This window comes from Capra hircus, chromosome 23, assembly GCF_001704415.2.
Source record: "Capra hircus breed San Clemente chromosome 23, ASM170441v1, whole genome shotgun sequence".
In the NCBI taxonomy this organism is placed as follows: Eukaryota; Metazoa; Chordata; class Mammalia; order Artiodactyla; family Bovidae; genus Capra; species Capra hircus.
The window spans coordinates 44,822,642-44,840,013 of NC_030830.1; positions in this window are offsets into that span (position 1 = coordinate 44,822,642).

The following is a 17,372-nucleotide window of genomic DNA, read 5'->3' on the forward strand; positions in this document are numbered from 1 at the left end:
GGCTCATTTGTTAGCATGCACTCTGACTTGTCTGTTGATTGACCAAACCTATTTAAAAATGTTCAAGTAGGCTGCAGGTTTACTTACTAATCTAGAAATACTTGGCTATCTTGCATTTGCAAATGTTCCCAATCAAGTCTGTACTAATGATTAAAAGTCCATGTTCACAGACTACTCTTGACTGATCTCCAATTCAAAATAATTTTACATAGAACAGAGAAAGCTGAAAAGCTTTCCAAATCGAGGCTTAAAGAGCTAAGATTAAAGGAGGGATCAAACTGTGACTTACAGCAATGGTTACAGCAAGATATGGTAATATAGTCAAGCATGTATTACACTGATGAGAAGTTCAAATGATATCTGCGTAACGAACATGTTTAGAACAGACAGTCATGTCACTGAGAACATGACGCGTTGTTGTTTTACACTACTTCATCTTTTGAACATGAACTTAAATTCTGTGAAGCTAAGTCTATGAAGATAATAACATGAACTCTGTACTTGTAATTGCATAAGTTGACAACCTCATTGATAAAATGAGAGCCATTGAAGAAATACATTCTTGATAAAAATGGAAAATGTAGCATCAAATTTTATCAATACCCAGAAGAATCAGATGAAGAGTTTAAAGATCAGACTGGGCTCTCTCAAGTCTTAGATCTTAACTTTTATGGTAGGATCTAATTTCTGTAGATGGACATGAATGTCAAGGAGTTAGAAGTCATTGCTCTCTATGGGGCTTTGTGGGCATGAAGACTCCCAGACAATATGACAGTGGCTGAGCACAGCACTCATTGCTTACCCACAGACCTCAAGGGACTAGCCAAGGACTTTCCATTTGAAAACGTTTACTCTGAAAGGTCTTAAAAAAAATAAGAAAAAAGTGAAGACATGAATAAAGACCGTGCTTCACTGAAAGAAGTGAATGCACATGAGTTCCGTGAATGCAGGTATGGACGCAGAAACAAACACAGGGAGAAAATGGAGATAACTGTGTGGCGACCATCGGTGTAAGGAAACTGCCAGAGCAGGAAGGCTGTTGTTCATGTGGTCATTGGAAGAATGCCCATCCTTTTAACAGTTCCTATGGAATTAAATTTTGCTTTCATCTTTTTTTTTATTTTATTTTTTTTTTTTTTACTTTACAATACTGTATTGGTTTTGCCATACGTTGACATGAATCTGCCACGGGTGTACATGAGTTCCCAATCCTGAACCCCCCTCCCACCTCCCTCCCCATATCATCTCTCTGGAGATGAAAAATAAAAGCATCTTTTGTCTAAAAAAGTACTTTAACATTATTCATCATTGTTACATTTTTCAATTGTGCTATAAATTTCTTTTCACTTTTCTTCTTATTTAACCATGAATGCTGAAATTGGTTTTCAATAACCGCTCAGACAGTATCATAAATAACGAATTTGAGGTCAATAGATCTAGCTAGCAAATCATTGACTCAAAAAGTGAAAGTGTTAGTCATTCAGTCATGTCCAGTTCTTTGCAACCCCATGGTCTGTAGCCCACAAAGCTCCTCTGTCCAAGGGATTCCCCAGGCAAGAATACTAGAGTGGGTTGCCATTCCCTTCTCCAGGGGATTTTCCCAACCCAGAGTTTGAACGTGGGTCTCCAACGTTGCAGGCAGATCCTTTATGATCTGAGCCACCAGGGAAGATCCCAGGGGATTCAAACAATTGATTTACATCAAGAAAAAAATTCATTAAGTCAGACAAAGACAAATATCACATATCTTTAATATATGAAATCTAAAAAAATGATACAAATGAACTAATTTACAAAACAGAAATAGATTCACAGACATAGAAAAAAAAATTATGGTTACCAAGAGGGAAAGAGGGTAGTTCAGTTCAGTTCATTCGCCCAGTCATGTCTGACTCTTTGTGACCCCATGAATCGCAGTACGCCAAGCCTCCCTGTCCATCACCATCTCCTGGAGTTCACTCAGACTCACATCCATCGAGTCAGTGATGCCATCCAGCCATCTCATCCTCTGTCGTCCCCTTCTCCTCCTGCCCCCAATCCCTCCTAGCATCAAAGTCTTTTCCAATGAGTCAACTCTTCGCATGAGGTGGCCAAAGTACTGGAGCTTCAGCTTTAGCATCATTTCTTCCAAAGAAATCCCAGGGTTGATATCCTTCAGAATGGACTGGTTGGATCTCCTTGCGGTCCAAGGGACTCTCAAGAGTCTCCTCCGACACCACAGTTCAAAAGCATCAATTTTTCGTGCTCAGCTTTCTTCACAGTCCAACATTCACATCCATACATGACCACTGGAAAAACCATAGCCTTGACTAGATGGACCTTAGTCAGCAAAGTAATGTCTCTGCTTTTCAATATGCTATCTAGGTTGGTCATAACTTTTCTTCCAAGGAGTAAGAGTCTTTTAATTTCATGGCTGCAATCACCATCTGCAGTGATTTTGGAGCCCCCCAAAAATAAAGTCTGACACTGTTTCTACTGTTTCCCCATCTATTTGCCATGAAGTGATGGGACCAGATGCCATGATCTTCGTTTTCTGAGTGTTGAGCTTTAAGCCAACTTTTTCACTCTCCTCTTTCACTTTCATCAAGAGGCTTTTTAGTTCCTCTTCACTTTTTGCCATAAGGGTGGTGTCATTTTTAGAAAGTCTATTATAGCTTATATTTGAGCTATTATGCATATTCTTAGCAAGAAGACGTATTCCATGACTCCAGTGCATTACACAGAAGGTCAGTTTTTAAATTACTTTGATATTTGTTAGTTACACTAGAAAAAACTATTTTAAAACATCAATTTGTAAATTATCACCATAAACTAAGCATTCTGAGGTTTGAATAAAATTACTACTCAGCAGAAATTAACACTTAGTAATTTTTATGAGGGTGGGGGAACCTACAGTTTTTATGCCATTGTATTACTGCCTAGATTTTTTTTAATGCTTTTTTGTTCATGATACTTTACTTGCTATTTTGCCAAGATGCTACTAATACCTATCTATATGTAATTTGGAAACTTATTTTGCACAGTACTTTCATGTCTGCTCAATTAACTTTTCATCAGTGAAGTACTATTGTTTAGATATTTTCAAAAATTCTGAAACAATTTCATTTTAAACCTGAAATTCTATGATAAACCAACTATCAGTCAAATGTGAGGGCAGAATTAGAACATTTTGAACATGCAAAACCTCCAAACATTTATTACACTTGCAACCTTCCTTGGAATGTTATCCAAAAATATGTTATAGAAAAATCATGAAGCAAACCAAGATAATGAAAAGTCTAACTCCTTCAGGAAGGTGGTCCTATCAGAAGAGAGATGAGGAGAGTCCAAGCTGATGATGAAAGCAGAGATTGGCCTCAGACCGAGGCTCTGGGAGCTTTTCTCTAATAAATGAGGCTCTAAAATTATTTCCTGCCCTCAGCAGTTTTGAGACCTGAGGACACTTTTCCTCTCACATATCAAACAGTTCTCTTCCTTTCAAGAGTGAAGGAAAACAATTCACCTTACTTTGGACATCAGATCACACAGATCTACAGGTTTCCTCTCCATTAGTACTGCTGTTGAGTTGGAAAGTGTTGGTCCATGGTTTCATCTCTGGAGCCACTTTGACCACAAAAGACGAAAGAAACCAAAACCAAATTCTTTTCACATTAAAAATGATTAGGGCCCCATGGAATCTGGTACATGAATGTTTGGACTTAGCATAAGAAAGTCTTCAAACATTATGGAGGCAAAAAAAATGGCCAGAAAAGCATTTTTCACAGATTTTGAGTCATTTGCTGGGATCTATGTCAGGGTTGTGAGATATATTAAAGAAGACACACACAGACCAAAAAAACTCCACTAAATTAAGAAGTGTTAGATGGAGTTCTAGTCCAGAGTGGCTTTGAATCAGTGAGCTTTCGCAGTTGCACATTAATTGGCTGTAGAGCAAGACTTTATACCAATTGTTCCCTTTGGTGATCTATAATTCACTTAGAGCCTCTGCCAAACTCAAAGAATGCCAAATAACATCAGTCATAAAATGCAGAAGAATATTTAAGTCACTCTTTTTTTGCATGTTGGCAGGCATCCCTACCTAAAAGAAAGAAATTAAGTAAGATATTGCCAAACACTCACACAACACTGAAGAAAATTCTTTTACTTTTCAGTCTTTCTAGAACTGGTCACTTAAAAAGCTACCCTCTCCTCTCCAATTATTTTTTGATAAAGATGAAAAGCTGTCCCAGAAAGCACCACTTTTCCATATTTGGGCCTATAGTCCAATGAATTTCATCAAAGCCCTCTCAGTTCCTCTGCTTTTTCCAATAAAAGCCCTTGTCAGCAGGAATATTTATTTACGATTAGTTAAGAGGCTTCCCTTACTTGTTTTCCTTAATGTGGGAAAACTCCCAAAGGAATTAAAAACTAAGAAGTAAGAATAAAATCGGAAGAGGCATATATTAATCATAAGCAGTGAGTCATAAGGATATGATAAAAGACATGTCAAATGGTTGAGCGCTTAAGAGGTGACCTCTGTAAACTGTTTAGAGGAGAGGGCTGTCAGCCACCCTGTAATCACCAGGACTTTCAGAATTAGAGGTCAGAACCCAGCCAGTACAGCTCTCCACCCACCTCACCAGCCCACGTACCCTTAATCAGAGGTAACGCAAAAGAGCATTTTTAATTCCATCAGTCATCTCTCAACTGACATCTCAGTACCCAAAACAGGATAATTTAACAAAGCCTTGTAAATAGTGGGGAAGGGCGATTGGAAAAATAAATGAAATCTTCCACTCATGCAGAAGCTCTAATATCATCAACACCTCCAAAGCTCTTTCTCTACTTTCCTTATTTACTGGTTTGCTAACTGGAAGATGCATTGAGGCAATCAAACCTTTTAGCGTTAGAAATCTCTGGATAGCAAGGGCAAGAAATACATTTCCTTTAGCTATATAATCCCAAGGTTTTAGTGTCTTGCCTAACGCTCCTAACTTCAAAGGTTTAAGAGACTGATTCGTGCCTTTTGGAGCCCACCCCCTCCACACACACACCTGGAAGAAGTCAAGAACTCCATTTAAATTTCTCCTCTTTCAAAAATCTTCCCTAGATTGTCCTCCAAAGGCACAGCTGAAGTTCTTGGTTGCCTACACTAAACCGCAATTTTACCTGGATAACCTGCTTCCTCCAAAAGCCAAAGCTTTAGCCAACCTTCCACAGTGATCCCATCACCTTGTCATTGATTGGTTCATGCGGCTGCAGCCACTCATAAGGGAGGACTGCTGAGGTTTGCGTGGGAAAGGCAGGCTTTTCAAAAGACATACAGGAAAAAGCACCCACATTTTCTCTGAGTCATGTCTGGAGGTGATGCTTAGGGTTGGTAGCCTCTTGTTACCCTCGGTGGAGGTGGTGCCAAGAAGGTCACAGAGAAGCAAAGTCAGAGCCTAACAAACAGTGCCCCAAACCCACCCTCCCTCAGGATATCTTCTGATATAAATTAATGAATCTCCTTGTTGTTCAAGCCAATTGGGCTGGGGTTTGATGGTCTTTTCAGCAGCCAGCAGCCTAACATATTCAGAGGGTAGACCCACAGGACTTCTACCCCGGGGATATTCCTCTTTGATCTTTGCTCTGTTCTTTGCTAATAGTCTCACAGTTCTCATCCTCAGGGTATAATAAGTGGTTAAATAAATGGAAGGGAAAAACATCCCTAGGCCAGAACACTCATAAAATTTCCTATAACATCATCTGAAATAGGGCCAGATTTCCTGGGGGGGGGGGGGGAAAAAACCCTCACGATATATCACTGGGGAAAGTTGGGAAACTAAGTTATAATAATTACTAATGATTTCAAGTAGCATCCCTACAGAGTGAACTTGTGGGCAATAAGCATTTCAATTACTTCCATTAATGTTGGGGGGTTTAAAGGAAAAAAAAGTGACAAGAATTCTTTTAATGAAAGAACTATCCAGAAGTCATAGAATTAAGGATAAAGTAAGGAGGTATAAATTTGCAAAGAAAAAAAAAAAAACAAATATAACAAAAATAAGAATTCTCCTCTAGCAAGAGAATTTCACAAAGTTTCCTTGAGAAATTTCATTTTAAATAAATCACATTTTAAAATCACCAACAGAAAAGGGCAATAAACAACTTAATCACCAGCTGTATATCATCAGCATTAAAATCTATAATTTATGCTTCTTTAAATGCACTACTGAACGTGGTAGGGGTGTCTACAGAGAGCTGGACCAACTTGGCGCTGGCAACAAGCCTCACAAACCATTATGTACAGAATGGGCAAGCAAATAGGCCCCACTGTATAGCACAGGAAGCTATATTCAGTACCATATGCTAAACCATAATGGGAAGGAATACAAAAACCCTGTATATATTATGTATAGCTGAATCACTTTGCTGCACAGAAGAAATTAATGAAATGTTGTAAACCACTTCAATAAAATCAGTCTTTAAAAACCCATACAGTAGGGCCCCAGCAGTCAAAAGTGGCGTCAGGATGTCACGGGTTTCCGCTAGTTGCTGGGGTTCAAGGCATCATGTTGGGAACAGAAGGCTGTGACCTAACTCTCTCCCTGCACAACCTGGAGCATCTGGGTGTCATTCGGCTTTCTTTCAAACAGTTGAAACTGACTCTTCAGATGGAATTGATAAAGTGAAAGACAGAGTCTAATGTGGTAAGAAGCTGTTAAAAGATTAGCATTGGCTTTGGGTGGAAAAACAATTATGCTGAATTACAAAGACATCTGCCACACACTCAGCAAATGATCAGAGAAGCCAGATTTTCCTCACATTTTACTTCCTGGACCCTGTTCAAATTTCAAATAGAATACAGGGCTCTGATTATTGCTTACATGCATTTTCCTTAAATAAACTCAGAACAAACTTTGAAAGTTTGATATTGTTCCCTATAGAACTTCGTTTTTCCCCTAATCTCTTACCCAGCAGGAAATAAAAGTGACACTCTATTTCTGCAGCGTTGTACAGTGTTCAAGATCCTTTAACAGGCATCCATTTGTTGAAGAACATTCACTGTTTTATTTGCGCTCATTCATTTGATAAAAAACAACAAGCTTAAGCTTCTCGCAGCTCTGCTTAGAACAGTTCTACAAAGACAGGGGGTGCGTTCCCGTCTGCTGTCCCATTCATTCATTCATTCATTCATTCATTCAATAAGCACTCATTGCCTTCAGTGTGCCAGACACTGTTCTAAACTCTGGGAGCCCAGCAGCGGGAAAAGAAAAGGACAAAATCACTGTCCTCCTGTCACTTACCTCCTCAAACACAAGATGACTGTTTTGCATATTTCCAGTTAGGTTTAAACAACTTTTTGAAGAAACAAGACCCAGAAACTAATACATGGAGATAGGTTACAGCTCAACAGTATGGGGAAAGCTTATTAATTCATTAAAGGAAGAAGTCAAGCTCCTTTGAAGTATTCCTTAAGTGAAAAAGCAGATTTTCCGTTCACCATAAATCCAGTGAAGAGTACGGACCATCACAGTATTTCTCACACCCATTCATCACACACAGATTCATTATGAGCATATTACACTTGTTTTCATAATATGTCAATAAAATTATCTAAATTTTCCAGACTAAACACACACACACACACACACACACACACACACACACCTCAGAGAAGCAAAGTGAAGTTTGTTGTCACGTTTCTGTGAGTTAACAGATGATGCTATGCTTAGGACTGTAAGCAAAGAGTAAGTATTCAATAAATGTTACCTGTTGCTATTATTTCACCAGATTTAAGCTTGAGGAAGCTGAGACCTAAAAAGGCAACTTGCCTAAGATGCAAAGCTGGTTGCTGATTGGAGAGGGCCTTGGCCTCTCCAGGGGCTCATCCTATCCAGTCTGTTCTGGAATTAGCCAGCCAACACCAGTGTATCCATGCCACCTAGAGCACACTTCAATGACAAGAATGAATCTGGTATCCGTTAGTCCTTTAGAAATGCAACAACTGTGTTCTGGAAACACTGGACCCAGGCCACTCCTTTGATGGGGGAAGCCCGAGGTCACAGCAACAGACAGGCCTGGGGAGGATGAAGTTTTCCCCTGGGGAGCCGAGAACCAGGCTAAGGGACACTCCAGTAACAGATATGCAGGCATTGAGACTCATCTGGGGCTTTCACTTTTCTCTAACTCACTAGACACATGTCTTCAGAAGGAAACAAGGAGGAAGCTGGGCAGCTCCATAACTCCTGACACTTGTGAGCCTTTTCAGGCACAGGTACTAGATTCTGTCTGAGGAGGATCTGTGGGGACATGAACAACTTGGGAGGGAGAATGGACAGACACTGCTGCTGTTGCTGCTTAGGCGCCAAGTCGTGCGCAACTCTTTGCAACCCCATGGACACCCGGCTCCTCTGTCCGTGCAATTTCCCAGGCAAAAACACTGGAGTGAGCTGCCATTTCCCTCTCCAGGGGATCTTCACCTCTCCTGCATTGGCAGGCAGATTCTTTAGGGCTGAGCCACCTGGGAAGCCCTTGAAAGAAAAAGTAAGCATCCTCATTTCAGAGGAAAACCTGTCCTTCCCTGAGTCAGTTCAAATCAGTCATCTAAAACAATCACCTTACGTTAGGACACTTCTCTCCCCGTGGATGCATCCACTATGTCAGAACTGCTGATTTGGAACAAGTGCTGTTCTCCCGGGTTTGCTTTAATTAATAGAACATTTACCCAGTGTGATAGAGGCACGGTTAGTTAGCAGGATGGCATTTTAGACTGACCTTGCTAGATCACATAAAGGAACTTTTGGGAACCTTTGGGAACATTTTCATTTAAAGGCATCCTTTTAATTTAAAAAAATAATAATAAAATAAAGGCACCCTTTTCGAGGCTCAGCACAAAGGTGTTCACGGGGTGTGCCAAGGACAGCGCATGCACACACGCGCAGACGCCCTCTGGGCTACAACCACCCCCCACCCCCAACAAAGTCTACTGGGAGAATTCCCTTGTGCACAGCCGGCTCCGGGAGGAGTCTGCAGTGGAAATGACTGTAAGAGCGGTGCTACAGCTTCCTTGGGGCTGGTAGAGCATCGGCTGGCCTCCTGAAATGGCCCTCAATGGTCCACTCCTCAAAGGTAGACTGAGGGTCAACATTCCATTTGTTTCTGAGATCTGACCACAGTCGGTTCAGTTTCTTGCCTTCACTCTGGAAGGGCCGTCAGAGGCCTCAGAGCACTGAAGCCTCACCCTGCTCCTCCTTCCACTGCTTGGAGGCTGTTTCTATTTCCCTGAAAGCTGGATGCTAGATAAGGTCTGGCTTTAGTTACAAAACCCAGAGGACCCTAGAGAGCCAAGCGCGTGTGCCAAGGCACTCGGACCCACAGCCTCTCGATCAAGGACCTGGTTGCAACTGCAGTCTTTACAGTTTTGGAAAGGAATCTTGCTCCAAGGCCAGAAAGATCACATGAGGTAGATTTATTGGTCAAAAGTCTAATGATAAGAGAACTATGAAATCTTCTTAGTCTGTTATTTTAAAGTTGCAAAAGCATTTAGCGCCCTACTAATGATAAAAGCATAGACAAAAGTTGAGAGACTCCGTTGCCCTCTGTCTGGAAGTCCACCCATGAGTGCGAGGAAGGCTCTGAAGCCTTAGGAGAACTGTGTCTGACTGATGACCCTCTAGGGACACAGGTGACATGCACTGAACCCTCCTTGATAGTCACTGTCTCCCAGCAGCCCCAAGTCACAGAATAACAGAGCCGGGCGCGGCAGCCTTGGCAAAGGCCCGCAGTCATGCTGGTCGTCAAGTTCAGGAGGAGGTCAGGAATTGTGCAGTGCACACCACCCATTACAGGCTATTTGTGGAAAGTCTAATGTGTATTTTTCTTAAAGAACGACCATATGGTGAGGAGATGAGGCTAGAGGTCTGGTGTTTAAAGAATCTGTATCACAAACAAATAGAGTAACTGCGAAAGGGGATTTTCACAAATATTTAACTCACAAGGAGACGTGCGCAGACGACAGAGGAAAATGATCTCCATGGAACATTAAGCCAGGTCACTGTGCCCAAGGTGGCAGAGCAGTCATAGCCAGCTACAGCAATTCATTTCCTGTCCCACCGACCACAAATTTACCCAGCAAGCCATGAAACTGCGTCTGGAGGCAAACTGGCCAAGCCTAGAAGAGCATCTATCACTTTCTGGGATGGCTTTTAAAAATTAGAAAAGACTCCATAAAAATTAAAATAGGAAAGGCTTCATTGTGGGACAAGCCTCACTGGGACTAAGAAAATAACTCTGTATAACATTCTAGTTACAGAACTCGAGTTGAAATGAGGATTATCTAGGAAGCTTGCCAAACAAATGAGTTAACAGACTTTCCTCTGCTGTTTTCAGACCTTGGGTTTCTGCACCAAGGCGCCAGAAAAAAAGCAGAGGAAGCATCGAGAGTCATACTTCTGTGCCTCCTAAAGAGAGTTCCACCCAATCAGAGTGACCTCTGCTTCCTGTGGTGTCTGACCCAGGATAAAACCCAGCTTCCTTGAACTCTCACCAAAATCACCTGCCTCCAGCCTAAATCCTGTAATAAGTCCTTTCAGTCCCCCCCCCCCCACTACTGAGCTGCCCCCACAGTTCCCCATGGAGTGAAGGTGCTCTCACTGGAATAAACCGATAGACGCAAACTTTCTTCCACTGCAGGTAGACCCCTGGTCATCTCTGACCAGAGGACACTATCAATGCAAAAACAAACCAAAGTGCTTGTAATATCTTACAGTTCAAGCAAAGGCAGGTGGCTCCTTTGTGCTGTGGAAGGTAGCTAACGTGGAAAATTCAAATTTCTCTCTTTTAATATTCACTCTTAATCATTCTTTAAAACAGTATCAAAAATCATTAGTCAGTTTTTCCAGATCCTTTACATATGCGTTAATATATGATTTTTGTATTTCTCTTTCTGACTTGCTTCACTCTGTGTGCCAGACTCCAGTTCCACAAGTCCACATCACTACAAATGACCCAGCTTCATTCCTTTTTATGGCTGAGTGTACCATATGCCATTGCGTCTATGTACCACGTCCTCTGTGTCATTCGTCTGCTGGTGGACATTTAGGTTGTTTCCACATCTTGGTTATGTAAACAGTGCTGCTGTGAACAGCTGGGTACATGTGTCTTCTTGAATTATGGTTCTCTCAGGGTATGTGCCCAGGCGTGGGACATCTGGGTCATACAGTAGCTCTATTTTGAGTTTTTTAAGGATCCTCCATACTGTTCTCCATAGTGGCTGTATCAATTTACATTTCCACTGTGCACCTATTTACAAGGCAGGACTAGAGAAGGGGCACGTGGACCCAGAAGGGGAGAGGAGGATGAGACAATCTGGGACATTGGGATTGACACACACACACTGTCATGTATAAAACAGACGACTAGTGGGAAGCCGCTGTATAGCACAAGGGGCTCAGCTTGGCACCCTTAATGACCTAGATGGTGGAATGGGGGCGAGGGGAGACTCAGGGAGGAGATACATGTGTACATATGGCTGGTTCATGTTGTTGTATAGCAGAAACGAATACAACATTGTAATGCAATTATATTCCAATAAAAAATAAATTAATTGCAAAGTAAGCAAACACACACATGCAAATCGTTAGTCAATGCATATCTGTGGCCTCTGTCTGTGCCTTTAAGCAGAATTCTAGGTCATCCTTCTGTTCTCATCGCCCGCCTTCCCGACTAGGAGAGATGCTGACCAGCTTGATCAGCTCTGGGCTGTTGATGATACTACACCTAAAGCAACAATGAGAACCAAAGCCAGTGGAAGACTTTGGGGAAGTGAAACCAGCCCATGTGACAAGGGCTGAGCTGGACAGGTAGAGGAGGCAAGAGCCTGCATCATGTGGGTTTATGATGAGTTTGGACTCAGGAAAGTGAACTAGTAGAGAACCTGGATGTGAATACAAAGAGGGAGAAGAAGTTTAAAGAAACCTCCCTGTGGTTTATAAAAGTGCCACAAGCCCCTCCACCTCTCTCCCTTGTTCGCTTTTCTAAAACAAAAATTGAAACAACTTGGTGTTTGGGGATAATCTTTGGTGGGAAAGATTTCCATTTCTTTTCGTTATCTGTTGTTGATGGTCCTTTTTTATCTAATGTTCGCCCTCCCCCAATGACTGAGCCGAATGACAGCTCAGCCTCATGCAAATTACATTTAATAGGCAGCTCAAAGGTGCGCATGCCCCAGGCCTCTCCTGATCCCACCCTGCCTTCCTGTGTTTATGTCCACATGGCGCTCACAGACGGCGAGGCAGAAGGACCTACAGCAGCAGCATCTTTAATCGACAGGTCGGTCTCCTCTACTGAAATGTGGGTTCCTTGAGGGCAGGGCCTGGATCCTACTTACTTAATTCCCTGAGTGTGGCAGTGCCTGACACAAGCTACTCAATGTATTGCATTTTATCAAGTAAGAGTCATCTGGCTTCCTGTCACCACCAGCTCCGTCAGTGCCAAGCTGGCATCATCTCCTCCAGAATGCTGACACTTTCTTTCCTTTTCCAATCCAGGCCCTGTTGTAGAATTGTCATAATTAATGCTGCTTACAGACTCTGTGCTAGGCCCTTTGTTTTCCTTTTTTTAATTAAAAAAAAAATCTTTCCGCTTTTGTTTATCACAAGGTAATGAACATAGTTCTCCGTGCTGTAAAGTTGGACCTTGTTGTTTATCCAGCCTATATATTATCATTTGCATCTGCTAACCCCAAACTCCCAATCCATTCTTTCCCCACCCCGCATCCCCCTTGGCAACCATAAGTCTGTTCTTTACGTCCATGAGTCTGTTTCTGTTTCATCAGTTCTGTTCAGTCGCTCAGTTGTGTCCGACTCTTTGCGACCCCATGCACTGCAGCAGGCTAGGCTTCCCTGTCCCTCACCAACTCCCAGAGTTGACTCAAACTCATGTCCATCGAGTTGGTGATGCCATCCAACCATCTCATCCTCCATCATCCCCTTCTCCCATCCTTGATCTTGCCCAGCATGAGGAACTTTCCAAATGAATCAGCTCTTCACATGAGGTGGCCAAAGTATTGGAGTTTCAGCTTCAGCATCAGTCCTTCCAATGAACATTCAGGACTGATTTCCTTGAGGATGGACTGGTTGGATCTCCTTGCAGTCCAAGAGTCTTCTCCAACACCGCAGTTCAAAAGCATCAATTCTTCAGCGCTCAGCTTTCTTTATAGTCCAACTCTCACATCCATACATGACTACTGGAAAAACCATAGCTTTGACTACATGGACCTTTGTCAGCAAAGGATTGTCTCTGCTATTTTTTTTTATTTAATTTTTTATTGAAGGATACTTGCTTTACAGAGTTTTGTTGTTTTCTGTCAAACCTCAACATGAATCAGTGATAGGTATACATATATCCCCTTCCTTTTGAACCCCCCTCCCATCTCCCTCCCCATCCCACCCCTCTAGGTTGATACAGAGCCCCTGTTTGAGTTTCCTGAGCCACACAGCAAATTCTCACTATCTATTTTACACATGGTAATGTAAGTTTCCACACATCTCACCCTCTCCTCTCCTCTCCCCATGTCCACAAGTCTATTCTCTGAGTCTGTTTCTCCATTGCTGCCTTGTAAATAAATTCTTCAGAACCGTTTTTCTAGATTCTGCATATGTGCATTAGAACACAATACTTATCTTTCTCCTTCTGACTCACTTCACTCTGAATGATAAGTTCTAGGTTCATCCACCTCACCAGAACTGACTCAAATGCATTCCTTTTCATGGCTGAATAATATTCCATTGTGTGTATGTACCACAACTTCTTTATCCATTCATCTGTCGATGGGCATCTAGGTTGCTTCCATGTTCTAGCTATTGTAAATAGTGCTGCAATGAAAAATGGGAGACATATGCCTTTTTCAAACCTGGTTTCCTCAGTGTATATGCCTAGGAGTGGGATTGCTGGGTCATATGGTGGTTTTATTCCTAGTTTTTTAAGGAGTCTCCATACCATCTTCAATAGCGGCTGTATCAATGTACATTCCCATCAACAGTGCAAGAGTGTTCCCTTTTCTCCACACCCTCTCCAGCATTTATTGTTTGTAGACTTTTTGATGATGGCCATTCTGACCATTGTGAGGTGATATCTCATTGCAGTTCTGATTTGCATTTCTCGAATAATGAGCAATTGAAGAAGGAAACGGCAGCCCACTCCAGTATTCTTGCCTGGAGGATCCCAGGGACGGGGGAGCCTGGTGGGCTGCCGTCTATGGGGTTGCACAGAGTCAGACACGACTGAAGCGACTTAGCAGCAGCAGCAATGAGCAATGTTGAGCATCTTTTCATGTGTTTGTATGTCTTCTTTGGAGAAATGTCTGTTTAGGTCTTTTCCCCACTTTTTGACTGGGTTGTTTGTTTTTTCTGGTAGTGAGTTGTATGAGCTGCTTGTATATTTTGGAAATTAATCCTTTGTCAGTTGTTTTGTTTGCTATTATTTTCTGCCATTCTGAAAGTTGTCTTTTCACCTTGCTTAGAGTTTCTTTTGCTGTGCAAAAGCTTTTAAGTTTAATCAGGTACCACTTGTTTACTTTTGTTTTTATTTCCATTACTCTAGGAGGTGGGTCATAGAGGATCTTGTTTTGATTTATGTCATTGAGTGTTCCGCCTTTGTTTTCCTCTAAGAGTTTTCTAGTTTCTGGTCTTACATTCAGGTCTTTAATCCATTTTGAATTTATCTTTTTGTATGGTGTTAGGAAGTGTTCTAATTTCATTATTTTACATGTAGCTGTCCAGTTTTCCCAGCACCATTTATTGAAGAGGCTGTCTTTGCCCCATTATGTATTCTTGCCTTGTTTGTCAAAAGTAAGGTACCCATAGGTGCATGGGTTTATTTCTGGGCTTTCTATCTTGTTTCATTTGTCTGTATTTCTGTTTTTATGTCAGTACCATACTGTCTTGATGACTGTAGCTTTATAATATAATCTGAAGTCAGGAAGGTTGATTCCTCCAGCTCCATTCTTCTTTCTCAAGAGTGCTTTGACTATAAGGGGTCTCTTGTGTTTCCATATGAACTGTGAAAATTTTTGTTCTAGTTCTGTGAAAAATGCCACTGGTAATTTGATAGGGATCACATTGATTGCATTTGGTAGTATAGTCATTTTCACAATATTGATTCTTCCTAATCAGGAACATGGAATATCTCTCCATCTGTTTATGCCATCTTTAATTTCTTTCATCATTGTCTTATAATTTTCTGTGTACAGTTCTTTTGTCTCCTTAGGTAAGTTTATTCCTAGATATTTAATTCTTTTTGTTGCAATGGTGAATGGGGTTGATTCCTTAATTTCTCTTTCTGATTTTTCATTGTTAGTATATAGAAATGCAAGTGATTTCTGTGTATTAATTTTGTATCCTGCAACTTTGCTAAGTTCACTGATAAGCTCTAGTAATTTTCTGATACTATCTTTAGGGTTTTCTGTGTATAGTATCATGTCATCTGCACACAGTGAGAGCTTTACTTCTTCTTTTCCAACTTGGATTCCTTTTATTTCTTTTTCTTCTCTGATTGCTGTAGCTAAGACTTCCAGAACTATGTTGAATAATAGTGATGAAGTGGACACCCTTGTCTTGTTCCTGATCTTAGGGAGATGCTTTCAGTTTTTCACCATTGAGAATAATGCTTGTTGTAGGCTTATATGGCCTATAATATGGCCTTTACTATGTTGAGGTAGGTTACTTCTATGCCGATTTTTTGAAGAGTTTTAATCATAAATGGGTGTGGAATTTTGTCAAAGGCTTTTTCTGCATCTATTGAGATTATCATATGGTTTTTATCTTTCAGTTTGTTAATATGGTATATCACATTGATTGATTTGCATATATGGAAGAATCCTTGCATTCCTGTAATAAACCCAACTTGGTCATGGTGTGTGAGCCTTTTGATGTGTTGTTGAACTCTGTTAAAATTTTGTTGAAGATTTTTGCATCTATGTTCATCAGTGATATTGGCCTGTAGTTTCTTTTCTGTGTGTTTTCTTTGTCTGGTTTTTGGTATCAGAGCGACGGTGGCCTTGTAGAATGAGTTTGGAAGTGTTCCTTCCTCTGCAATTTTTTGAAAGAGTTTTAGAAGGATAGGCATTGGCTCTTCTCTAAATATTTGATAGAATTCTTCTTTGAAGACATCTAGTCCTGGGCTTTTGTTTTTGGGGAGATTTTTGATCACAGCTTCAATTTCAGAGCTTGTAATTGGGTTGTTCATAATTTCTATTTCTTTCTGGTTCAGTCTTGGAAGATTGAACTTTTCTAAGAATCTGTCCATTTCTTCCAGGTTGCCCATTTTATTGCCATATAGTTGTTCATAATAGTCTCTTATAATCCTTTGTATTTCTGCATTGTATGTTGCAACCCCTCCTTTTTCATTTCTAATTTTGTTGCTTTGATTCTTCTCTCTTTTTTTCTTGATGAATCTGGCTAAAGTTTTGTCAATTTTATCTTTTCAAAGAACCAGGTTTTAGTTTTATTAATCTTTACTATTGTTTCTTTCATTTCTTCTTCATTTATTTCAGATCTTTATGATTTCTTTCCTTCTACTAATTTTGGGTTGGTTTTTGTTGTTATTGTTGTTTTTCTTTTTCTGGTTGTTTTAGTTGTAAAGTTAGGCTGTCTATTCACTGTTTTTCTTGTTTCTTGAGGTAGGATTGTATTGCTATAAATTTCCCTCTTAGAACTGCTTTTGCTGCATCCCATAGGTTTTGAGTTGTCATGTTTTCATGGTCATTTGTTTCTAGACATTTTTAAATTTCCCTTTTGATTCCTTCATTAACCTGTTGGTTCTTTAGAAACGTGTTGTTTAATCTCCATGTGTTTGTGTTTCTTACAGTATTTTTGTTGTAATTGATATCTAGTCTTATAGCGTTGTGATCAGAGAAGATGCTTGATATGATTTCAATTTTATTAAATTTACCCAAGTTTGATTTGTGACCCAAGATGTGGTCTATCCTGGAGAATGTTCCATGTGCACTTGAGAAGAAGGTATAGTCTTCTTCATTTGGATGGAATGTCCTGAAGATATCAATGAGATCCATCTCACCTAATGCATCATTTAAGACTTGTTTCCTTATTAATTTTGTTTTGATGTTCTGTCCATTGGTGTGAGTGGGGTGTTAAAGTCTCCTACTATTACTGTGTTACTGTCAATTTCTCCTTTTATGTCTGTTAGTGTTTCTCTTATGTACTGAGGTGCTTCTATGTTGGAGGCATAGATATTTACAGTTGTTACGTCTTCCTCTTGGATTGATCCCTTGATCATTATGTAGAGTCCTTCCTTATCTCTTGTAATCTCTTTATTTTAAGGTCTATTTTGTCTGATATGAGGAATGCTATTCCAGCTTTCTTTTGCTTCCCATTTGCATGGAATATATT